The sequence below is a fragment of the Drosophila kikkawai genome, chromosome 3L (assembly GCF_030179895.1).
Source record: "Drosophila kikkawai strain 14028-0561.14 chromosome 3L, DkikHiC1v2, whole genome shotgun sequence".
Classification (NCBI taxonomy): domain Eukaryota; kingdom Metazoa; phylum Arthropoda; class Insecta; order Diptera; family Drosophilidae; genus Drosophila; species Drosophila kikkawai.
Genome location: NC_091730.1, coordinates 26,081,513 through 26,108,162, shown reverse-complemented (window position 1 = coordinate 26,108,162; position 26,650 = coordinate 26,081,513). Strand labels below are relative to the sequence as shown.

General features: G+C 36.6%; 1 long non-coding RNA gene across 1 annotated transcript; it reads left to right on the top strand.

Annotated features, from left to right (window-relative positions):
* The first annotated feature begins 10,607 nt into the window (after positions 1–10,607).
* Positions 10,608–11,138, top strand: LOC138928266 (uncharacterized). Its single transcript, XR_011444771.1, has 3 exons — positions 10,608–10,725; positions 10,778–10,921; positions 10,984–11,138. It is a non-coding gene; the product is annotated as an uncharacterized lncRNA (long non-coding RNA).
* The last annotated feature ends 15,512 nt before the right edge of the window (positions 11,139–26,650 follow it).

Sequence of the window (26,650 nt, the reverse complement as noted above, 5' to 3'; positions counted from 1 at the left end):
TTTTTAATTATTACAAAAAAAATAATTTTAATTAATTTTACAGCGCAAGAACCTTGCTACCGCAAAACATATTATTTATGCTAATTTTTTAATATATTTTCAGTTCAAAAAACAAACGAAATTATATAAAAATAAAATTCTCATTGAGAGACCATACTGTCAATGAGCTGGCTAATACATTTTTCAATTACAATTTTCTTCATTAAACACCTATTTTGTTATCGAGTATCTGGTATATTTTATGCAGATCTATCGATTATCGCGGCAATGAAGTAGCTAATGCATTATTCTAATGCATTAGAGCCCCATATAGTCGTCTTGCTCGCACTTGTGTAAAACGCTATAGCGCTGTCAAATCTTTAATGAAGTCTCTAATTAATGCGGCAGTGTCATGCCAGTATTAGGAGGAACTTTTTTAACTTTTTGTAACTCCTCGGCAACAGCCTCCTACTATACTACTAGATCAAGAGAGTAAACAGCTGATATCGTGCTGTAAAAAGAATTCATTTGATTTATTCATACAGGCCTCAGATGGAGCAAAAACTGAAGGAAAAGTATAATTGTAGAACCAACAAATTTTTGTTCGCGAGGATAAGTTGGCATTGATAAGTGCGGTCAAGACAAAGCCCATAATGTGGGATCTGACCCACAAAGGGCATTTTAATGTCATATTCCTGAACAATGTCTGGGAGGCTGTTGCCGCGGAGTTACAAAAGGACGGTAAGTAAATAATATTTAATCAAATAGTTTCAAAAATCGATGTGTTTTATAGTGAAAGATTGCAAAAGCACATGGAAATCGTTGCGGGCCAGCATGCGCTACCACCAAAAGATCTTCAGAGAAAAGAAACCAAGTGGAAGTGCTGGAGGGTCTGTTGTTCCTGGTCCGAAGGCAAATGATGACTATGATTAGGACTTTGCGTCAGAAATTACTTTTTTGCCGGACCTCTCGGACAAAAGGCAATAAGTTTGGGTCAAGCTTCCAAATTTGGAATAATTTTAAATTCATAAATACACAGAACGACCACGCTACCAAAACCACCAGAGGCGTCAACCTCTTGCGAAACTTTCGAGGAACCGAAAGACATGTTTGCTGAATACCTCGACGGAAGTCAGCCGAGCAGCTCATTCGGCCAGAGCATGTTAGAGGAGCAAGAGCTACAGCTGCAGAAGGGAATAGAGGACATGGAGAAGGAGAGTTCCAGCACTTATTCCTATGTAAATAGGGAATCTGGCTAATTTTAAATTATAATATTTAATTGTAAATAACTATTTTTGATAGAAGCCAGCAACTAAGAAGCGCAAGACTGCGGCGGCTGAGAGCTGTGTGCTAACTCAGAAGTTTCCGGAGTACGTCGACTTGCAGAAGACCCTAGCATCGCAGACCACAAACATTTGGTCGTTGGTCACCTACTGGGCGATATAATGAAAGATCTGCCAAAAGAACTCCAAAATGAAGTGGGAGTGCTGTGGGAGTTAAAAAGATGAGCCAGAGACTATGAATAAGGTCACTGCATATTTATTTCTAATTTGGCCAAAATATAAAATAAATGAAAATACAAATATAAATGCCTTTATTTTTTTTTAATTATTTAAAATGCCTGCATAATCATTTTGCCATTGTAGAGATCCCATTTCCGAATTTACATAATTTTTTTTAATTATTTCGCACAAACATCGGATTGTCGCGAGGCCGCCCACGGTTCGTTTCTGAATCGGTAGTCTCCACCGAAATCACAGGGAAAAGTATTTTCAATGCACCGTCGGGCTCGGATTAAGCGGTAATTAAAGATTCTCTCCTCTCTAGAAAGGATGCGGGAGCCGTATGGATTCATGATCCGCTTGTGTAGCGGAAAAGCATCATCTGCAACCAAGAAATGCGGAGTCCGAACTTCACCGAGCGTGGTGTCTTCAGGAAACTCCATGTTAGCGTCAAGTAGCTCCCCTCCAATCCAAGACTTTGAGAATGCCTTCATGTCTCCTTCGCTTCCATATGCACCAACGTCTATAAACGTAAATCTGCAGGATGCGTCACATATGGCTAATAATATTATTATGTCAGCTTAAGAAGGACTTTGTCTCACCTTATACATAATTATAAAAAGCACTGCCACCATTAGGTGGAGCTTTAGTTGTGATTTGCCTCATTTCTTTCCAAATTCATTGGGTGAATTCTTTCGTTCACTTGTTTGTTCCGTTTTAATTTGAAAAATAAACTTTCCTCTAACAGCCGGTCATCGTCTGATGAGAAATCCATTGGAACTAACATCACAAAGTCGCAACAAATTCGTCTTGCACTATGAAACCTATTAGCTTACTCGCATCGCAAGCAATTCGTCTTCAGGATCGTCTTCGTCTTCATCTTCGTCTCAGCGCACACTATGTTTGCAGCCTTAGGGTTTTCCCCCTAGGTTTAGGGGTTTTTTGATGTCCTAGAGGGAATTTTCAGGGGGAAAGTTGTGGGGTTTGCTTTTTAACTTGTAATACTATGCTTTAAAATAGCGGTGTACAATTCATGATTTACTAAAATATCTCGATAGCGCCTTGAGTAAAATCACCTAAATAAGACAAAAAAAAATACTATAAACGACATTCCTGTCGAATAAAAGTTTTCTGGTCTGGTTACTTATAGCCATATGATACTGTAATGCAGTTTTCATTAATTAGCTACTTCATTAGAACCTTGAAAGAGTCAACTATATTGTCATTTTGCTTGGATTATTTTGGTAATATGACTACGGTCACATCGTCCGTAAAAGGTAAACAAAAAAACGGCCGCCATTCGCGGCGTATTACTATGAATTTCTGAATTCCACGTCGAAGTATTCTTGCATAAATAAATGCAGAATCCTTTAAATTTATGTTTTTAACCTATAATGCTTAAAATTTTTTTAATTATTACAAAAAAAAATAATTTTAATTAATTTTACAGCGCAAGAACCTTGCTACCGCAAAACATATTATTTTTCCTAATTTTCTAATATATTTTCAGTTCAAAAAACAAGCGAAATGATATAAAAATAAAATTCTCATTGTGAGACCATACTGTCAATGAGCTGGCTAATACATTTTTCAATTACAATTTTCTTCATTAAACCCGTATTTTGTTATCGAGTATCTAGTATATAATATGTAGATCTATCGATTATCGCGGCAATGAAGTAGCTAATGCATTATTCTAATGCATTAGAGCGCCATATAGTCGTCTTGCTCGCACTTGTGTAAAACGCTATAGCGCTGTCAAATCTTTAATGAAGTCTCTAATTAATGCGGCAGTGTCATGCCAGTATTAATGCCCATATGATACACTAATGCAGTTTTCATTAATAAGCTACTTCATTAGAACCTTGAAAGAGACCACTATATGTGTAATTTTGTGTAATTTGGCTTGAATTTTGCTTGGATTATTTTGGTAATACGACTACGGTCACATCGTCCGTAAAAGGTAAACAAAAAAACGGCCGCCATTCGCGGCGTAATACTATGAATTTCTGAATTCCTCGTCGAAGTATTCTTGCATAAATAAATGCAGAATCCTTTAAATTTGTGTTTTTAATCTATAATGCTTAAAATTTTTTTAATTATTACAAAAAAAAAATTTTAAATTAAATTTACAGCGCAAGAACCTTGCCACCGCAAATTCCATTAGACTGCATGCATTTATTTGATTTAGGAGTCATACGCAAATTCCTTGTTCGATTGATGACTAATAAAACTTATAATAAATTGACGAAAGACAAAAAACATAATATGTCTAAAAAATTAATTGACTTACACAAAAAAATGCCCAGAGAATTCGTAAGGAAGCCAAGATCTCTATCTCCATATCAACGACGATTAAATTTGCAAACCTCTCAGCGCATTTTAACATATTTTGTTGAAAATTTTCCAAGAATATTTGGGGAAAATAGTGTAACGTACAATATACATAGTTTACTCCATGTAAAAGAAACTGTGGAGTATGTTGGCGATCCAGTTAAAGGCTCTGCTTATGCTTTTGAAAATTATTTACAGCATTTAAAACAAGAAAGGAAGCTAACTTCGGCACACCAAAGTTTGTATACCCTTGCAGATTGGTTATGATATTTATATTATAAATTATAATGCTGAAAACACACAAAAAAGAGTTTCATTTCATTTTACCTATACTTATTATGTTTACAGTTTGACAGTTACAGTTTTACATTCCCAGTTTTACATATTGTATACATTTACCGATCGCTTCTATGGCAGCTATATGATATACTTGTCCGATTTTCATAAAATTTTTACCAAAATTCTGGACTGATATAAAACGGCCATATCCCAAAAATGATGCAAAAATTTTGAAAAACAGCAAAGTTATAATTTTTTGTAGTCAAATATATCGAACATATGTATGGCAGCTATGTATATGATATAGTCCAGCGATGGGCACGAGATCTAACGGTTTGAGCAGCAGCTCGTTGAAAAAAAAAAAACAAGAACAACCACCAGCGTCGCGAAGCGTCGCACCCACGCGACACACAGAATGTGCGAGCCGAGAAAATACACTGACAACAACTTTTTAAGTAGATCAATATCTTCAGCCATTTTTGCGTGCATTTATGTCCGCCTAAGAAAAACGACTGCAAAAAAAATCCAATCTTTTTTCTTTAGTGCAGAAGTCAACGCCAGCCGCGCAGGTCACTTTAAAATTGTTCTTGTTTTTGGGACGATGTGCGAGTTCGGGTCGCTTGTGTTTTGTTGTTGCAAACTCGGGATCGCGGCGATGGGCTCGCTACCTGCGCCAAAGGTCAGTGTGGTTGTTTTTGTAAATCTTCACGGTTCGCTGGTCGCGAGCACTGCACTTGTGCGTCTGCAATTGTGCGACATGCTGGCGCCTCCGAAAAAAGATAACGGTTTGAGCAGCGTGAGCAAATTGAGCCACTGCGTGCCCATCGCTGATATAGTCGTCCGATTTTCATAAAATTTTTACCAAAATTCTGAAGAATATGTTGAAAAACAACGAAGTTATAATTTTTTTCCTATTCATTTTCCAATCGTTCCTATGGCAGCTATATCATATAGTCGTCCGATTTTCATAAAATTTTTAGCAACATTCTGAAATAATATAAAATGACCATATCTAAAAAATGGTGCAATCTTGAAAAACAACAAAGTTATAATTTTTTTTCTAAAAATATATCGAACATTTGTATGGCAGCTATATGATATAGTCGTCCGATCCGGCCCGTTCCGACATATATAGCAGTGAGAGTATATAGAAGACTATATGCAAAGTTTCATTCAGATAGCTTTAAAACTGAGGGACTAGTTTGCGTAGAAACGGACGGACAGACAGACGGACATGGCTAGATCGACTCGGCTGTTGATGCTGATCAAGAATATATATACTTTAAAGGGTCGGAAACGTCTCCTTCACTGCGTTGCAACTTGCAAACTTCTGACTGAAATTATAATACCCTGCAAGGGTATAAAAATATGTCCGAAAGCCAACAAAAATTTTGGAGAAAATTCCCCGGAGAATTGACGAAGAAAATTATTTACCAGTCACACATATATTAGAAACTGAAAAAAGAAAAAATTTGATAATATTTAAAGGTTGCACATTAATGCAGAAGGAACCTAACAATTATTGTTATATTAAAGGCGATGTTCCAGTAGAAATTGTATCAATTATGCAAGATTCAGAAAATCAATTTAGGGCAAGACGATTTCGGAATCTGCGGAGCTTTTATACTGACCCTTTAAACTCGTGTGATATGGGTATTTACCTAGCAGATGCGGAGCCCTCATCTTCAGAAGAAATTTTCAAATTAGACCAGTTAATTTGTAAGGCGATCGTTATTCCCTACTTAAATGGTTTAATTATAATGCCTTTTCTTCATCATATTGATATTTGAGGATGTTGGCGTGCTTTTATTTTTTAAACTATTTCTTATATTTTAATAAAAAAGACACCACGAAACACAAAACAAGCAAAAAGGAAAAATATGTAAGACAGCCCAGACAAATAAACTAAGCGAATGAAGAAAAAAATTTTTTTAAGATCTTGAATAAATGAAGTATTAAAACCTTACATTTTTAGATAAGAAAGCCGACTGCAAATGTGGGGAAACCATCGCGCGCCTTGACAAGATGATAGTCGATCTAACTGAACTAGTTAGCACCTCACGAGGTAAGAGTCTAATTTATTGTTTAATTTGAGCTTTGAATAAAATGTTTCTTTCTTTTTTTTTTGCAGCCGAAACAAAAGTGGCCGATGAAGTTCATGCTTTAAGAGGTATAAGATCGTGTCAATGATCCCTTAATAAAATAAGCATTAATATATGCAATATTTATACTTAGCCGACCAAAAAGTGACGCAGGACAAAATCGAGGTACTAGTAGAAGCTTTCTCAGAGCAAACAGAAACTGTCAAGGGGATGACGAAGCAAGAAGGCTAGCAAGTTTCCTGTTCCTGAACTCAGTAATAAACATTGCAAACCGAGAGCTCTGTGTATGTATAAATACCGACAAAAATTTTCTTTTAACCGCAATTCGTATTTATTTCGTTAACAGATTGATGCAATAAAAAACATAATTGTCAATGGCGGAATTTTAAAAAATCTGAGAAATCTTATGGCTAATGAGGTGGTTTTGGCTTATAATATAGATGGTGTTCAGGGGAAAGCGGCCTTAAGAAAGGAAATAGATTTCTATGGTGTTATGATTGGTAGGTATTTATAATCAGGCCGGTTAAATTTGAATTAAAATTAATAATCATTAACTTTTTCTTATTCCCAGATTCCATAAATGCAGTTGGAGGTATTGGGTCAGCTGAGGACCAGCTGCGAGAGGCCTTGCAGCTCCAAAAAAAGAGGCACTTTAAAAACTCTAGCGTTAACAAAAAAAAAAAATAAGAAAATGAATTTATTTAAATATAAAAAATAAGTACATTAATAATGCATTTCCACAATTGTTACTTCTATTATTTTTTAATTAATAATGGGTACTTACTTTACCGACCATTCTATGGGGTCCCATGTAAGTACTTACATTACTTCCCTTAATATGGAGCACTATTTCACTAGTTCCTGGGTATACGACACGGTGGCGATTGACCCTATTTGCGGACATTTCATACAAAAACGGAAATGAAAGATCGCATTGCTAGGGCCCGATGGGTAAGTAGGGGTGGTCTGCTGGTAAGCGCTTATTTCAGCAGCTACGAACCAGCGCGCAGTACTGCAGGGTTTCGATTACCGGAGCAGGCCTGAATAAAAAAAACTCATCTCAGAGTAGATAAAAGTACGCTAAAACACAAGGAAGTTATAATTTTTTTCTCCTAATCTTCCGATCGTTCCTATGGCAGCTATAAGATATAATTTTCCGATTTTATTAAAATTAATAATTAATTAAAATTATAATTTTTGTTCTACAAATTTATCGAACATTTGATATATATGATATAATCGTCCGATCCGGCCCGTTTCGATATATATAGCTGTGAGAGTATATAGAAGACTATATGCAAAGTTTCATTCAGATAGCTTTATACTGTCTTCCCACACAGCGCATTTGTGAGGAACGATTGGGATTTAAAAAAAAAGTAAAACTCGTATTCCCACAGAGCTGCGTTAAAGCGCATTCGCATCCGAACAGATGATCGATCAGCTGTGGCTCATGAAAACGTAAACAAAGACTGTCGAATCGGCAGTTGCAAATTTGAAATGTAGCATTTACCACTTTATTTTGGCTGTTGTACAACATCAAAATCACAGATTGCGTCAGAATTTATCCGCACTAAATTTAAATGAATAACTGACAAGGAATTTTAGCTTTTCTAATGATTTTTCTCTAACAAAGAGCGAATGCTGGCCCTGCAGGAGCAGCTGGGCATGGAGTGGCTCGAGAAGTATATGAACGCTCTAAAGATGCGTGTAGATATCGAAAAGAACTACAAGAACCAATTTCAAGTGGCCAAGACACTTGTTGACCTGCAAAATGTAGAGCTCGACAAGAACCAATCGGAGAACGATCGTCTTAAAGCTTAGTTGAGCATTATAGCAAGTGAATTCACCGATTTCCATCAGAAATTTAAGCAAACTGGAAGAGCAAAAGCTTAAGCTGCAAGATACAGTTGCTGAACTTGCAGATTTTGAGAATAAATGTTATCAGCTCGATGCCGAATTGAGGGTCAAGACACTGGAGTGCGAGGCTGGAGGCTCAACCAGCAGGCGTTGGGCTTTGAAGAGCTGATGTTCTTAAACAACGAAAGGGCTGCTCGCATTGAAGAGCTGGTGGCCACTCAAACCTCGCTGGTTGAGGTTAACGAAGAATTCGCCAGGGAATCAGTGGAACTGAATGCCCAAAATAACGCCCACAAAGAAACCATTTCTAGCCTAATGTGGACTTTGGACAAGAAAACACAGGATCTCACGAAATTAAGAGAGAGCCAGGAGATGCTCGAATTTGCAAACATCCAGCAGGCCTTCCTGCACAGCGCAGAGCGCCAAAAGTGCGAGGCTCAAAACTTGGAGTTGCAGGAAACAATCAAAAGCTTGCAGAACATGCTGAAGGATCAAGGTCAAGTCTTGCAGGCTGAGCAGGAAAAGCTAGCTAAGGTCAACCATCAAAGTCTGGGGCTAAAAACTGAATTAGATGGCGAAAGGTTAATACCAGCCCCAAGGATGACAAGAAGCAGATGGGCAATCAGTTGGTACTAAGGAAAAGTACGAGGAGAAACTAAAGGAGCAAATGAATGAGATGATCGCCCTGCAGGAGGACCTCGAGAAAAAGGATACCAAGCTAATTGCTCTCGAGCACCAGAAGGATGGCATCGTAAAGCAGCTGAAGACCAAAATGAACACAATTTGCAGTACCATCACGCAGCCAATAGTTGCCTCAACTACAGCCAAGTCGTCGCAGCCCACAAAGTACTCGAAGCGGCTGCTAAGACAGACGCAGCCAGAAACAAAGCCCGCTGTCAATAAGCCTTCGAGCCCCGCCAAAGAGCCAAATGACAAAATATGTATATACTCGTCGGATACTGAAAGCGAGGCTGATGTCTTACCGCTCAAAATGGTATTTGCCAAACGTGAAAATTTGGCTGTGGTGAAGCCCCAAAACGATGTGTTCGACGCTTTGAAGAAGGGCACCTTTTAGGAAAGCCGCTGGAGTATTTTGACTACAATATGTGTGTACTTTCCATTTATTTCATTAAATAACTAGTAAGAAGTAACTACAGATTACCTCATGGTAATCTCATTGAAGTTCAGTGGGTTTTAAAAATCCCTTTTTTTAATTCTACACTCATAAAAATAATTTTCTATATTTAAGAAAAATCGCCATACAAAATAAACGCCCTTAAACTAAGAAAATTTTTCTGGAATTAAGAAAAGGTTTTCATGAATTTAAGGCAGGCACCGTAAAACCAAGAAAAGCCGCCATAAATACACTTTTTTAGGGTTAATTTACATATTTTCCTCAAATTTAGGGCATAATTTTCGGATTTGCTTCGTTTAGTTTTTTTCTAATATTACGGGCGAATTGCCTTATTTTGGTGTGTTACTTTTTCCTGAAATCATGGCGAATTCGCCTTGTAACTACAGGTTACTATTTACTATTAAGGTTAAGTCAAACATCGATAGTATCGATAGTGCTCCGATGTTTTGCCAGCACTACTGTGCCTGCATTTTTTATTATGAGTAAAAAAGTGAAGGAGTGCGTGTGTAAAAAATATGGAGTCGTGGTTGAAGGAGGTAAATGGAGAAATGTTTCTCAAAATTTTTGAATGTAAGTTCATATTTATGATTGTTGTTATTGGTGTCAGTTATCTTAATCTAAAAATCTAACCTAGAACGCAATTTTACAATTAATGGAGTCAAGTGCCTCACTTGGGAACAACTCCGTGGAGAAATTCCAACGGAGCTTGTGGGTGCGGCGGTTGTTTTTTTAAATAATTTAAAACAATTAAAACAAAATGTGAGTACATATTTTAATATTTAATATTTTATAAGTAGTCAATAATTGAACACGTTGTGTTGGTGCCTCATGTTCAAATTTTTTGCGACGCAAAAACAAGAACAATTTTAAAGGGAACTCCGCGGCTGGCGTTGACTTCTGCACTTAGGCGGACATAAATGCAGGCGGACATCTCTGATGTAAAACATACACAAAGGAAGCATGCATAAATACTAGCGGAGGGCACAACAACAACAACAACAGCCACGCGCCACACAGAATGTTCTCGAACGCGAATTGCGCATCCCTTAATAATTGTTTTTGCATGGTTGGTGTTGTTGCAAGTCTCGAGATCGCGACAAAATGCCTGCTACCTCCCCCAGTAACATTGTTTTTGTAATTCTGCTTTTTTGAGCAGCGTGAGAAAATTAGGTGACGGCGTGCCTCTTATTGTATAAGATTTATAGTTAAACTATAACTTTTTTGTTCAGAAGCATATATAATATTAAAACTTTTTTTTCAGGACGAAGTCAGTTTTGCTCCACAGCCCGGAACTGAAAATTTTCATCCATCAACACAAACATCAGGCATTGAAATAGGCACAATAATTGCACAAAGCCAGAAGGGAAAATTAATTCTTAATAATTTTCGAATGCTTAAAACTCTAAACGGAAGAACAAGAAAAGAGTTAAGCCGCGTTATTATTGAGTATTTTCTGGCACGCAAAATACAGCCGAAGCAAAATCTCCTAGAAGTAGTGTCGAACCAAATAGTGCAACTTTTCCCTTCGGAGACAACAGTAAGATAAATATTTTTAAAAGTTTTACATTTGAAAAAATTTTATTTTTTAGGAAACTTATTTTATTAAAAATAAAGGAAAAAACCGGGTGGATTATTGTATAGCCACTTTTACAATTTAAAGGCAAAGTTCTGTGCACGAGAAAAAATATCTGAAAACGTGGAAAACCTACCCCCGAACAGTTATGCCGATGAAGGCAAGTTTTTATAAACAAATTAATTTTAATTCAATTTAAATAACATATTTGTAATTTTGTAGGGAAAGCCGATGTAGGAAGGACCTGGCTAAAGTTGAATGTCGAGCCATTCGATGCGGTTTTAAAATATTGGCAGCTTACTTTCCAGTGGAGGACTTCGTTTTTAAAATCGGAAACGAATCTTTCGACTATTTTGGAGGAATTTCCAATATTATATGAGTCCTTCGGATATGTATTGGTAAGTTCTTTTTATATCAATATATAAAATTCTTTTTTTAAAACGTTTTCGTTTAAGATTGAAGACGACTTTAACAGGTTATATCCCCGCCAAGCCAATAATTTTATTGACAGGTGGGATGATTTTAAGCGGAAAATAGTACCACTGCTAAAATCAAAAATTAATGAACAGCAAAGTTTAAACCTGTTAAAGGACTTCGAGCGGCAGTCTGAAGGTACGTATGAATAAATTGTAATCTTGATTTTAATAACATTTTTTTCTTCCTTAAGAATCCCAGGAAATAATTGTTTGGATGAGCATTCATGCTGTCCTTATTCCAACAACAAGGACAAAAAAAACGGAATTCGGACGGATAGCAGCGAAGCACACGATCGCAGACTCACGAGCTAAATTCATCGTGTGGAAAAACACCTTAGCTGAGCTGAAGACATTTATAAAGGAGCAAACTGAAGACTGCTATTCGGAGAGGACGAAACTTCAGCCGTTTGTTTGTTGCATTGGGACTGATGTTCTACATTTTACAGATTTTTTTGTGTATATGTCAGGTATTTTTTATAGGTTGCCAAGCTTGAAAAAAAGTATCGATATTTGCTTTAAGCTATTTTTTGTTTTAAATCTAGAATACCAAACAGAGTGTCAATTAGTTTGGGCATTTTTCAAAAGCAAATTTTTGAAATTGATCTTAAAACAGACCCTAAAAACAAAGCTCTCTTTGAGCTGTTAAATGATTTTAAGAATTTAGATTATACCAATATTTAGATTTTTCAAATATTCTATTTTTTTCTTTCTTAACTTGAATTTCATTAAACACTATGTAAAATTTAAGATTTCTTAGTCCTTACGTTACATATTCATACATTTATCAGAAAAATATCTAATTTTAAGATTTATAAATTTAAATTTAACTGCATTAGCATGTGACGTAAAATTTGAAGACTTACGAAACGAGAAAAATTACAAAGAGGATTTACAAAAATCAACCTTTCCAATTGAATAATTTAAAAAAATTTAATATAAATGCCACTGCCCGTGAGCTGCTTACATTTACAACATATTTCCCATTAATGGTCGGTGACTTAGTTTCCAACAATGATGAAGTTTGGAAATTTGTAAAAAATTTGCTTAAACTAATTGACATAATAACCTATTCTGAGTATTCAGTAAATGACTTAAAGCATCTAAAAGAAATTATTGCATATCATAATAGGGAATATATTAGACTATTTAATGACACTCTTAAGCCGAAACATCATTTTTTATTACATTATTACAATATAATTCAAGAGTCTGGGCCAATTAAGGATTTGTGGACGTTTCCTTTTGAGGCCAAGCATAAAAAATTAAAAACGTATGCTAAAAATATAGCATCCCGCCAAAATATAATCACATCTTTAGCAAAAAAAATGTGCTTAAATTTTGCAGGTTTTGTCCAAAATTTTGTTGTTAAAGACTTGATTGTGAGCAAGTCGAGCTGCTTAGCTACAAGCTCCTTATATTACAGTGATCTCCAAAAATTTGTTTCACAATTAGAAAATGTAACTTGTTATGCATATATAAAAAATAGAAATGTCATTTACAAAAAAAATATGATATTATATACATTTCAGCCACATATTGAAGTGTACGAAATTTTAGAAATATGTGGTCAAAACAACAAAATATCCTTCTTATGCGAAAAAATGGAAATACATTTTAATGACCACTTTATGAGCTACGAAATTATAAAAAGAGTAGGAAAAAAAATGTTAAACCAGTGTGATATTAAATTCCCCCCCACCGAAACACACAAACTGGGGAATAAAATGTATTTTAAGCCAAAATTTTATTTTTAAGAGTAAATATGTATGTAAATAAATATGTAAATAAAAAAAAAATAAAAATATGTAAATAAAAAAAGTAAAAAACAAAAAACAAATCGTATTTTTTTATTGAGGGCGACTAACCCTAAAAATCGAAAATTCACCCGTAAATAAAAAAAAATATTTTCTCATATTTAGGGTCAATTTTTCGTAATTCAAGTAAGCTTGCCCTTAAATTAAGAAAAAATTTGTCTTTTTCCAACGGTCAAATACCCTAAATCCAAGAAAAATGTTCCCTTATTTTAATAGTTACTTGCCCTAAATGTAACGTCTATTTTTCTTAAATTAGGAAAAATTGCCCTTGAATTTAGAAATAAATTTCTTCTTTTAATGGTCAAATAGCCCTTAAACTAAGAAAAATGTTTCTAAATGTAAGAAAAATTCACCCTTATATTAGGAATTTTTTTATCACATATTTAGGGCAAATCGCCTTAAAAACAAGACAATTTTTCTAAATTTAAGAAAAACCGCCCTAGATTTAGGAAAGATTCTTTCCTCAAATTTAGGGCAAATTTTCTCAAAACTAGAGCGACTCGCCTTTGGAACCGTTCCTAGGGCGAATTTCTAAATACAAGGGCGAAATGCGGGTTTTTTAGGGCGATTTTAGGCAAACATTTTTATGAGTGTATTTATGTACATTTCTTCAAACAACTTGACCATCAAAATGTTATTAACCAAACGTGAAATTTGGCTGTGGTGAAGCCCCAAAACGATGTGTTCGACGCTTTGAAGAAGGGCACCATTTAGGAAAGCCGTTGCAGTATATTGACTACAATATGTGTGTACTTTCCATTTATTTCACTAAATAACTAGTAAGAAGTAACTACAGATTACCTCAAGGTAATCTCATTGAAGTTCAGTGGGTTTTGGAAAACCTTTTTTTAAGTTCTATTTATGTACATCTCTTAAAAAACTTGACCATCAAAATGTTATTAACCAAACGTGAAAATTTGGCTGTGGTGAAGCCCCAAAACGATGTGTTCGACGCTTTGAAGAAGGGCACCATTTAGGAAAGCCGTTGCAGTATATTGACTACAATATGTGTGTACTTTCCATTTATTTCACTAAATAACTAGTAAGAAGTAACTACAGATTACCTCAAGGTAATCTCATTGAAGTTCAGTGGGTTTTGGAAAACCTTTTTTTAAGTTCTATTTATGTACATCTCTTAAAAAACTTGACCATCAAAATGTTATTAACCAAACGTGAAAATTTGGCTGTGGTGAAGCCCCAAAACGATGTGTTCGACGCTTTGAAGAAGGGCACCATTTAGGAAAGCCGTTGGAGTATATTGACTACAATATGTGTGTACTTTCCATTTATTTCACTAAATAACTAGTAAGAAGTAACTACAGATTACCTCAAGGTAATCTCATTGAAGTTCAGTGGGTTTTAAAAACCCCTTTTTTAAGTTCTATTTATGTACATCTTTAAAAAAAACTTGACGTGTTGAGCAAGTATTTTTTAAGAACAAGTATGTACTTCTTCTTTCATTGCTTTAAAGTGGGATCTTCCCAGGCAATTTCATTTCTTGTCAAACTTGTATAAATTTCTATTCAAACATCTTCACTTTCATTAAAATAATATCGATAAATTCGATAAATAAACCGAAGAGTGTCTATAGGTGGTATAGGCATTTGAAACCTTTAAAATAAGGTAGAGTTAGGAGGTTTATATAAAATAGTAGCGTTCGGGGACATTTTGGGGCAAGAATTTACAGAAAAACACCAACAACTATTTTGGGCATGTTTGTAGCTTTGGCGCCACATTTTAAATTTCATTTTTCAATTGTTCCTCGCCAGCTTTGTTTACATTTTTCGTAGTGTTGGTTAAATTTTCACTGTTAAGAAGAAGAAATCAGAGTTGCACCGAAAAACTATCGCCTACCTTTCGCCAACAAACCGTTGTTAGACTTAGATGCGTTCTAACCGCGGTCCATTTGAGAAAATTCGGAATGGCAAACCTTATGGGCAGTTAGTTCAACGGACGGTGAATGCGCTTTGACGGTGTGTGGGAAGACCCTATTAGACTAGTTTGCGTAGAAACGGACGGACGGACATGGCTAGATCGACTCGGCTGTTGATGCTGATCAAGAATATATATACTTTATAGGGTTTTAAACGTCTCCTTCACTGCGAATATCTACTCGAGGTTAAGGGGGGACATCTGAGTAACTTGCAAAAAAAAAGCCCATTTTCTAGAATTTTTCTTGGCCAAATGAAAAAGCCAATCGAATAATTTTAAAGTAGGTTTGATAATGTTAGATGTGAACTACAAAATACATTTTTTTTTTAATAAATCGAAAACAAAATGGCGGCTGTGCAGCATGTCTTCGTAGGCCCTATTTTTTTGAAAGGAGTCCATGGCCGAAAACCTAACGTCCTTAATTTTTGATCTAGAACAAAAAATCAAATTTTGTTAGTTTCTGTATCTCAACCGCTATCGACACACGTAGGATTTTTTTTTGATATTTTGATTTTTAGCAAAATGGTGAGTGTTTAAATAAAATGTTCAATTTTCATGAAAAGAAAACGTCACAAAATTGTTCATAAAAAAAAAGTAAGCAAAAAAAAAAAAAAATCCTACGTGTGTCAATAGCCATAGGTATTTTGGATATACTGTCAAAATTTCAGATCGATCGGTTAAGATTTGTTCGAGTTAGGTTTTCGGCCAACTCAAAAAAAGTGGTTTTGAGAAAAACGCGTTTAAAGTTTTAAAATCGTATATGATTACATGTGAGGCATCGCCGCTGAATGGAAAATTTTGACACTTAGACACATTTGCCGGACTCTATCTTTTGGTATGTTATTTTTAGGACCCTAAAGTATTTTTTAAGCAAAAAAAAAAATTTTCGATTTTTAAAAAAAGTTACTCAGATGTCCCCCCTTAATTTAATGGGTACATTATTGCCCAAAAAATTATCTATGTTTTGGTCAAAGTACCTCTTATTGTCTTGTACAATTTCTGAAAATTATGCAGAATATTCTTGCTGCTGTATCTCTTTTTTTTTAGTGCCAGGCTGATATATAATTAAATCAAACTCTACAACATAACAACATCATCTGATTCGCAATTTGACAGTTGGGAAAATTTAAAAATGTGCAAAGAAATAAGTTTGGCAATTATTATATTAAATTCATTAACTGAGGGGTTTCTACAGTTACCACCTTTTTCACGAACGCACGCAAATATATTTTCAAGCGGATCCTGGTTAACTCGACTAGTTGAAAAGACAAAGTGATCCGTGTGGTCCTTAAATAGATCTATGACGAGTCCAAACATAGCTTCATTAGTTTCACGTTCGTTAGGTAATGCTGCATTTCCTTCAGTTTATTTCAAACAACATTATCAATTTGAAATGCGCATTTCAAGGGGTTTTTGTAGGGACTGCCACTTTGAAACTATTTCGATGGAGTTGCTTGTTTTGGCTGCAACCCTTAATTGCCGCTGCGGCAGTCTGACAGAGTGTCTGGGTTGCCAAACATACCCGCATAATTTAGTAATTCTCGTTATTGATTCCTGTTTTAATTCCTATACCTCTCGTATCACATCAAAATCAACAAGTCCGTCAGGGGTTTCAAGATTGGCTTTTAGTAAATTATTTCTTTAAGATTTGAAAAGATGCGGAATGTCATAAAACATATAATATTTTTTATTATTGAAGATACTTTACTTTAAGGCCTTTTATTAGTGACATCAAGTAATGAGGTACATTTTCTATTATTGCCTCTTTAATCGAACACGACGCCTCTTACTTTGAACACAATATTTTCAGCAATGTTAATATTCTTATAAATAAGTCTTTTCAAGCTTTCTCCTCTTATATATGTTTCAGGCACAAAACAGTTTAATATAAATTTCCATATATATATATATATATATATAACAAAAACGCAAATGTCGCTTCCAATTTTATTTGAGCGTTCAAGTAAATGCCTTACCCATCAATAAAGTCAACAGAGAAATTGTATGTTACATTTTTATACCCTTGCAGGGTATTATAATTTCAGTCAGAAGTTTGCAACGCAGTGAAGGAGACGTTTCCGACCCTATAAAGTATATATATTCTTGATCAGCATCAACAGCCGAGTCGATCTAGCCATGTATGTCTGTCCGTCTGTCTGTCCGTCTGTCCGTCCGTCTGTCCGTCTGTCCGTCCGTCTGTCCGTTTCTACGCAAACTAGTCCCTCAGTTTTAAAGCTATCTGAATGAAACTTTGCATATAGTCTTCTATATACTCTCACTGCTATATATGTCGGAATGGGCCGGATCGGACGACTATATCATATAGCTGCCATACAAATGTTCGATAAATTTTTAGAAAAAAAATTTTAACTTGGCTGTTTTTCAATATTATTCCATCATTTTTGAGATATAGCCTTTTTTTATTATTCCAGAATTTTGGTAAAAATTTTATGAAAATCGGACCACTATATCTTATAGCTGCCATAGGAACGATCGGGAAATTAATAAAAAAAATTATAACTTTTATTTTAATCTACTTTGACACATGAGCTTCTGGTATTATTTCAAAATTTTGGTATACATTTTATGGAAATCGGACGACTATATCTTATAGCTGCCATAGGAACAATAGGGAAAGTAATAGGAAAAATTATAACTTCGTTGTTTTTCAACGTATTTCCATCTACTCTGAGATATGAGCTTTACTTATTATTATAGAATTTTGGTATACATTTTATGAAAGTTGGACAACTATGCCATATAGCAGCCATAGAAGCGATCCGTAGATGTAGAGAAAATGTAAAGCTGGGAATGTATAACTGTTACTGTCAAACTGTAAACATAATAAGTATAGGTAAAATGGTATGTAACTCAGTTTAGTGTCTGTTTTCGGCATTATAATTTATGACATAAATATGAAAACCAATCTGCAAGGGTATACAAACTTCGGCGTGCCGAAGTTAGCTTCCTTTCTTGTTTTTATTGCAACTTAATCACAAGTTAGTATGCATTCATTTTCAGATTCAGTCATTTCCTTATTAGTATCTTTAAGGGCCGAGTACAGACACTCGTTGTCTCCCAGATGTAATTTTTTTTATGCTATTCCACTGATGAGGGACTAGGAAGATTTAATTCCAAAGAGTCCCTTAAAAACATATATGTATCAGGCCTGTTCTAGTTTCCACTTCCGGAAAATTCTTAGGGATTCGTATTTCCCTCTGTTAAGTCTCTGTTAATTTGCTGGCAAAACTTTCAGAAACTTTCCGTGTGCCATTGGGCCGGCGGATTTAAATCCGCAAAATCAGAAATTAATTATTTTAAAATGCAATACGATTATATAAATTACAAATGTTAATTGTATTTTATTCCTTAAGGTTTTAGGAACCTTATTGCATATTTGAACTAGCTAATACTAACATACTTGATTTATAAATAATTATTTTGTGGGTGCACCTTAAAATCTGTTCGATTCTAACCTTCAAAATTATTGCAAATACGGCGCCGCTGTGTCGAATTTGAGAGGGACCATTTGAGGGGGTTGTCGGCGTACACAAAAAGCCGCGGAATATGTTTGATGTTAATTTTAAACAATCGTGGTACTAATAGGTCTATTATACACTGACGAGCAAAACTGTAACACGAGTTCAATGCTTGAACTTCAAAGGTCTGCATCTTCTGTTCTAATCTATGGATTCTAAAAATTCTAGTCTTGTTTTGTTGGTATGTGTATACACTACGAAGTCGTTCGATAAAGGGAGAAACATATGCTTGAGCTAACTGTAAAAAAATTCAAATGTTACAGTTTTGCACCCATTGTGCCAAAGCTTTATATTTTAGTTTATAAGCTTCTTTTACCGTTGAAATTAATTTATTTACATATGTTTCACTAAGCTTTGATGCTTTAAAGTCACATTTGAAAAGAAATTATTATGGACAGTCTGAAAAAAAAGAAAATTATTGATTTGCTGTTAGCAGGTGAATAAAATTCGGCGTTAGCCATATGACAGTGCAGCGATTAAAAAAACACTGTCCGGATAGCATTCCAGTTAATTCTGGTGGGCGACCAAAAATTTTAAATGATCGCGACACATGCCATGTGGCCAACTTGGTGACGAGCGATCGCCACATAACGCCAGTAAAAGCGGCGGCGGTGCTCAATTTAAATGGCAGTGCTTGGACAATTCGACGCAGTCTGAATAAACTGGGCTTAAAAGCAAAGGTAATGAAAAAGAAACCAGCCCTGACAAAAAGGCACATCAGTTTGCGTTGAAACTTTGCTGCAAGTCATAAAATTTGGACTACAGCGGATTGGGATAATGTAAGTCTCTATACCTTCGTCTAAAAGATGAAAACTATTGCAAAATTTTTCTGTTTTCAAGGTTATATGGTCGGACGAAACAAAAGTTAATCGATTTCAGTCAGATGGTCGCTCCTGGCATTGGACTAGAGACCCCACAATCCTGTCACCAAGTAACGTGCAACAGACCCTCAAGAACGGTGGCGGCTCAATTATGGTCTGGGGTGCATACACAAAAACGGAGTTGGTCCCCTGGTTTTAATTGATGGAATAATGCGGAAGGAACAATATTTAACCTTATTGCAAGAAAATCTTCCAGAAGCCATTGGAAATTTGGGTCTTTCTGTTGAAAAATGCATTTTTCAGCAAGATAATGACCCAAAGCATACGTCGCATTTGGTCCAAAATTGGATTTCGAGACAAAAATGTCAGTGTATGAAGTGTCCACCACAATCTCCAGATATGAATCCAATAGAAAACTTATGGAGTCATGTGAAATCGCAATTGGCAAAATATGCAGTTCCTCCAAATGGAATGATGGAGCTGTGGGAGAGGACAAAGGACGTCTGGTACGCTATTTCCCCCGAATTTGTGCTACGCTACACCCAGAGTATGCCAAATCGCATAGGAGAATTAAAAAAGTCGAAGGGGCTGTGGACTCATTATTAAAAAATAATTAATAAAAATATTTAATCGAAAATAACCTGGGTGCAAAACTGTAACATTTGACTTTTATTACATTTGGTTTCAGCATATGTTTCTTCCTTTATCGAACAACTTCAAATTTTTGTGGGACATAGTGTATACACATACCAACAAAACAACACTAGAATTAGAATCCATAGATTAGAACAGAAGAAACAGACCTTTGAAGTTCAAGTATTGAACTCGTGTTACAGTTTTGCTCGTCAGTGTAAGTACTGTTATTAACTTATGCTTAAAAATAGTTTTTGTTCCAAATATCTCTAAAATTATTGTACAAATTGTGCGTGACGTGAAGGGTATTTTTTTCCTTTGCAAGCTTTCTGCAACTCTTTTATGAGCTCCTTTTTACAACACTACCTGTACAAAATTTCACAACATTGCCTAAGAACAAGCAGACTTGCACACGCAATTAAATTTCAACAATGTAATAGTACCTATATTTACACCGATCTGAGTTACCTATCGAAATCGAAATTAACGCATAAACGCAGGACGCTAGTTTATACTACAAAAGTTGCGTTATTGCGTTAGTTTTTAACAGCTTGTTTGAAATTATTGGGAACAAAAAAAAAATCCAAAAATGGAAGACGAAAGCATTATTATATCAGCTGTAGAACAACATAAAGTTGCCGCAATGAAGGTAATAGATTTGGCGGGGATGTCGCAAGCCACTTTTGAGGAGCTCCAGAAGTTAGGTCCTTATCGCAGCGTTTGGACTCTTGTAAGACAATCAGCGAACTCATTAAAAAACAACACTATTATTTAATAATTGTATCTAATTAAAACAGCCACGATTCGGCTCATTTTGGGAGAAGGATGTTGCCAAAAATTCAGACGAATTTTTTAAAGAAAGTTTCCGTGTGAATAAAAGCACTTTCAACATGCTGGTTCAAGGGCTTCCAAATCATTGCAAGCAAGATACAAATTTCCGGCTATTCCTTTGGAGAAACGAATTGCGATTGCATTATACGCCTTGGGTTCCTCTGCGGAATACCGCACTATAGCCAGTCTTTTTGGCGTCTCCAGAGCAATAGTGAGCCAGACCTTATTGCAGTTTTCAGAGAGGTTATAAAAACATTTGCTGGAGAGTATTTACCACCAGATTTTCTCACCCAAGAAAAAGTTACGGAAAACGTTAATGGTTTTGAAGACATTGGGTTTCCACAATGTTTTGGAGCAATGGGGAAGTCTTTAATAATACAAATACGTTCATAATTTAATTTATTTATTTATAACTAGATGGGTGTCATATCGAGGTGCGGCCGAGAGCTGGGGATGCAGTGGACTACAGAAACTACAAGGGTTGGTACTCAACAGTGCTATTTGCTTTGGTAGATGCTCAGTAGTTATTTTCCCTTTGTGCAGAATCAAATTCCTGCATTAACTTCATAAATAGTTACAGATTCACGTATGTAAGTGTGGGGAACTGCGGTCGAAGCCATGATTCTAAAATATTCGAGAGTTCCAGTTTAAAACGGAAATTGGTAGAATCAAGGATTTTACAAGATAATGCTAAATGTATTAATGGAGTCCAAGTACCGATATTAATTTTAGGAGACTCTGCATTTAGGTTTTCCAAAAATGTGATGAAACCGTATCCATTTTCGGTTGATACAGCTCCTGAAAAGAAAGCATTTAACTATCACCTGTCCAAGGTCAGGCGCGTGGTGGAGAATGCGTTTGGGCACCTTAAGGCAAGATTCCGACGAATTGGAAAAGGTTTGGACAACCACATTAAAAACACAGCGCCGATAATAGCTTGCTGCTGTGTTCTGCACAATATGTGCATAACCAACAACTGCGTGGTTCCTGACACCTGGCAAAGACAATTGGAGTCTGGTCAGCAAAGGGAACAACCTGATCAAGATACTTGGATAGGAAATACAAACGAAAGTGCTGAACGCATTAGGAGAGCGTTGGGCCTCCATTTTTTAGCTGAAAACTCTCTCACTGAATAAAAACTAATTAATTTGTTTGTTAATTTTAAAATTTGTATTTATTTTTTAATTATTTGTTGTGTTGTTTTTTCTGTTTTCAAAAATAGCTAGTATGCCATCTTGAAATTTGTTGGAGTCCTCCACCATCCTCTCCATGACGGCCAGTTTTTTCTTTTCCACTTCTAAAAGCTCATTAAGTTGGTCGGAACGTCTCTTTCGAGAGCAAGTCGATGACGCGGGAATCTGGCTTTCATCGCTGAAAACGTCCGTCATTGTCGAAAAATCTTTAAAATAATGCATTAAAAATTATGAATGCGAATTTTGGTATTATCTTATTACCTGTGCTCTCTAGCGGAGACCTCTCAATCTTTTTTTCTCCCTGCAATATATATTGCACCGCTTGGAAATGTTCCCATCGAGAGGGACTTCCTCCCGATGACCCCATCTCACTATGGGGCGTTTGACCGATTTTTTGCAATAAATGTAATTTTCAAAAGTATGCCGATTTTCGATTTTTTTATTTTAATGTATTAAGAAAACATCAAGCTGTTTTCTAACATACCGCAAATGTTAACTTTACAGTCTAGTATTTAAATACCAACTGTTAAAGTCAGCTGTTGCAAGCGCACAGGGTTTGTTTACTTTTTGCCGAACTTTGAAGCTCATTTTGAAAACAGTATTTCTCTAATAAAATTAAGTGAAAAATTCTAATTTAAATTGGTTAGGAATTCTTCAGGTATGTACTTTGTGTAAATACTAATATGTTGCTTGATGTGTGCGTCCAATACTAACAATTTGTAAATGTAGCAGGTGATGTTTTCGTTTGGGTTTTGGAAAGAAAGTTCAACTTTCAGTAGAGTTTAAAAAAAATGTTTAACTTTGTTTAGTGAGTGTCTATATCCATTTAGTAGAGTCATTAATTGCGAACTCAGAACATTTTGTGTCATCGTGCGCTTCGTGCGACTTTTCGCGTAATTTAATTTCTTTTAAACCAATCTCTTGATCAGAAACAGAACGTTGCTGGATGTGTGGCATAAGCAAAAGGGTCTTTGAGACGTTAGTGAGCAAGCAAGTTGATCTCATTCTTTTTGAGATAAATCAAAGCTTTTTAAAAGAAATATCCCGAATTTCTTCCGTAAACTTATTACAAAAATGGCGAAAATGCCAGAGGAAGATGGATAAGTTATCGAAAAAATATTCAAAGTGGGTGGAAGGCAATTTTAGCTTAAATTTGATTGGAAATGCAAGCAAATAAAATGTTCAAGAGGGAAAATTGATGAAGCTAACTATATCTCAGCGATTATCTGATTTAAGCAGCAGGCACAGAAGCTCGAAAAAATTAAAAAACATATCTGCCTGTTATATTAAAGTTACTAGCTTAAATCCAGCACAAACCAAAATGTTCAAATGCAAGCCCGTTGAGCAGCCTGTACGTTCTTCGACAGAGGAGACGTTGGCTTTAAAACTTGAACAAGGCTTCACCAAAGAGCAGTAATCTGCAATTTGAGAGGACGCAAAGAGCAGGAAGGCAGATATGTATCCTATTATATTCTACAACATTGAAATTGAAAATAAAAAATATATATAGAAAAATTTGCTATATAAAAAGAAAAAAAATTTTTTTTTTTTTTTTTTGGGGGGGGGGGGGGGGTATTTTTACTTTTCCAACATGTGTGTAAGGGTATGTAGAACACTATAAAAAAAACCTCATTGAAATATGTTACATAGTTCGCGAGTTATTAATTTATTCCAAAATATCGGTCAAATGCCACATAGTACATCTTGGTCAGCTAGCTTCTTAATATTTAATTACGGTTTATATTGCAATAAAAGTGCGGTATATTTCTTCTTACCTGTATTTTTTCGTCATGTTATAAATTTTATTTTTTATTTCAAGCCAAATATTTGTTTTGGAAACATTAAAGTGTTTTTTTACTTTTATGGCACTAACGACAAACTTTAGCAGGTGACTGTGAGCGGTGTCTTTTTCGTGGAGGCGAGCTTACAGTAGTGCTGGAACAAACATCAATCGGCCAACATTGTGACGAAGTCACAAAACCCTATTTTGTAAATAATGTAAATATTAGTTAAGTTTATAGTTAAGTTTAGCAATTAGTAAGTTAGGATTAGCCATACCACACACCCACACCCCACACACACTCACACACACAACTGTACACTTAAGCGGGCATGAAGCCCAAAGTTAATTTGCCCAAGAAGGGCCAAATTAGAGTTAGATTAAGACCGCAACGCACAGGCGTATACATTTTTTCCAAGACGGACTGTAGCGACCGCGCGGAAGACATTTCCCCTGTCCGCTGCCGACGCGACAGCGGCAGAGGCAGCGACGTTTCCCCTCCGACGATCGTGCGTGTTTACGTTTTGGTCGTGCCGATCAAAACATAAACAATAACAATAACAAAGCCGACGGCCGAAAGCTGCGCTGCCCGGACATTTTTGGCAGAGACGAGGCGACAAGGGCTTTGCAAGCTGCGACCGCGATCACTTCTCTGGCGACAGCAAACGCGATCGGTCGAATCTAGTCCCCGCGATAAGTCCGAAAGGACTGGAAACAAATCGAAGCCAACATCCAAGTCCTAAAAAGGACACGCGAGTGCTAACTCATATCCTGGCTGCCGGACACGTGTCCCAGTCCACCGATAACAGCGGGTGAGCCGGCCGAGCGCCATGTGAGGGCAGATTCTTGGAGTGTGGCGTAGGGCCAGGCAGGGTATTGTAGCCGTAGCCAAAGTTAGGAATAAATGTACAAAATAGTTAAGCAATAAAAATAAAGGAATAAATGTACAAAATAGTTAAGCAATAAAAATAAAGATCAAAGTCGTATCTCTTTCTCCCTCTCTCTCACACCGAACTCCGCGTAGCAACAGTCAACCCTTATTCTGACGCGTGCCAAAGTGTTCCCCTCCCGCTCACTCACTCGCCGAGCTGGTGGCTGGGTTCTCCCGCACCAACTTCGCGTGGCCGCTGGGCAAGCTCCGTGCCGGAGAAGCGGGGCGGGAGCGGGATTTGTCGCCGCTGGGTGCTCCCGGGCACAGATCTGGCGTGGGCATCGGGGCTGCTGGGTTTTCCCGAGCTACGAGCTCCTCGCCGCCGGCACGTGCTCACAGATTCCCCTCTTCCCTTCCGATCTGCATTTTGCCCGCCATCGCCGCTGGGTCATCCCGGGCGGCGGAGATTTTGCCGATCGGAAGAGTCGCCGCTGCTGGGCAACCGGGCGAGCGCAGGAAAACGGAGGAGCACCTGGCCACCGCCAGGGTGATCGCGCGCTTTAGGTTTCCTCTTCCCCTCTCCCTTTCCCTTTCGATCTGCATTTTGCCCGCCATCGCCGCTGGGTTATCCCGGGCGGCGGAGATTTTGCCGATCGAAAGAGGCGCCGCTGCTGGGCAACCGAGCGGGCGCAGGAAACGGAGGAGCACCTGGCCATCGCCAGGCTGACCATTCTAGATTCCCATTTTTCCCGAAGTAAGATTTGCCTTTAAAAACGAGCCCCTTTTGCCTAGAAAATTCATTAAAATTCGGCGTCCATGTTCTGGCCGTCTCTAAAAATATAAATATTTCTGGAGAGGAATCCTGGGCCGCTGAGGTTTACCCCGGCCCTAGACACATCCTTACAACATCGAATGGGATTTTTGTCGAGCCGGAATGCCGATCAGGCAGCAATTGCTCTGGAGTTCAAGCTTTATGAGTAATTATTTATCCAAACACTCCAGCAATGAGCAGCCAAAACCAATTCCTATATGATATTAAATAAAACAAGAAAGGAAGCTAACTTCGGCACGCCGAAGTTTGTATATCCTTGCAGATATTATTTCATTATATTTTACGTATATGTCGGAGATAACCGTTATTTAATTCACCCGTAGTCGAGCCAGCGAATTCTGTTCGCCTGCGCAGTCAAATCGTATCTGTCATCACGCCACTTTTCCTGTGGCCCTTTCACCTTTTCTTACTTTTCACTCAGTCGTCAATCCTAGACAATCTCAAGCTGTCTCTCTCACTCTCTCATATTGTTGCGACAGACGAACAGACCTCACTCAGTAACAGACAGTCTTCTGTCCTTGTCCTGTTACCGACTCAACTGTCATTGCGCCTGCGCGCCAGCGAGACCTACAGGGCTACCAATACCTGAGCATGCCGAATAATTCTGTTGCCATAGCAACAAGCTTTCCAAATTTGCACTTAGCAACCAACTTTCCGACATATACTAATTATGTTTACAGTTTGACAGTTACAGTTTTGCATTCCCAGCTTTACATTTTCTCTACATCTACCGATCGTTTCTAGAATTCCAGAATAATAAAATAAGCTTATATCCCCGAGTAGATGAAAAAACGTTGAAAAACAAAGAAGTTATAGTTTTTTTCCTATTATTTTCCCGATCGTTCTTATGGCAGCTACAGCTGCGGCAAAAAAAATAGCACCATGGCATATATTTTTCTTTATTGATAATTTGTTTTATAAATATTCATATATTTAACTTGTTTAAGGCTTTTATTTTTACTTTAGGCTCTAATTTATCGAAATACACTGCAAGTGTCGTCGATAATAACATGAAATTGAAATATTTACATTAAGAATGTGAACGTTGAACATTTTAGGCGGCAACAAAAATAGCACTATTTCAAAAGTTCTGGAATATTTGTATTCATTTGTATTCCTTATCGATATAGTGTATTAATATTTCGTTGTAAAACCTTTGGCAGCAAT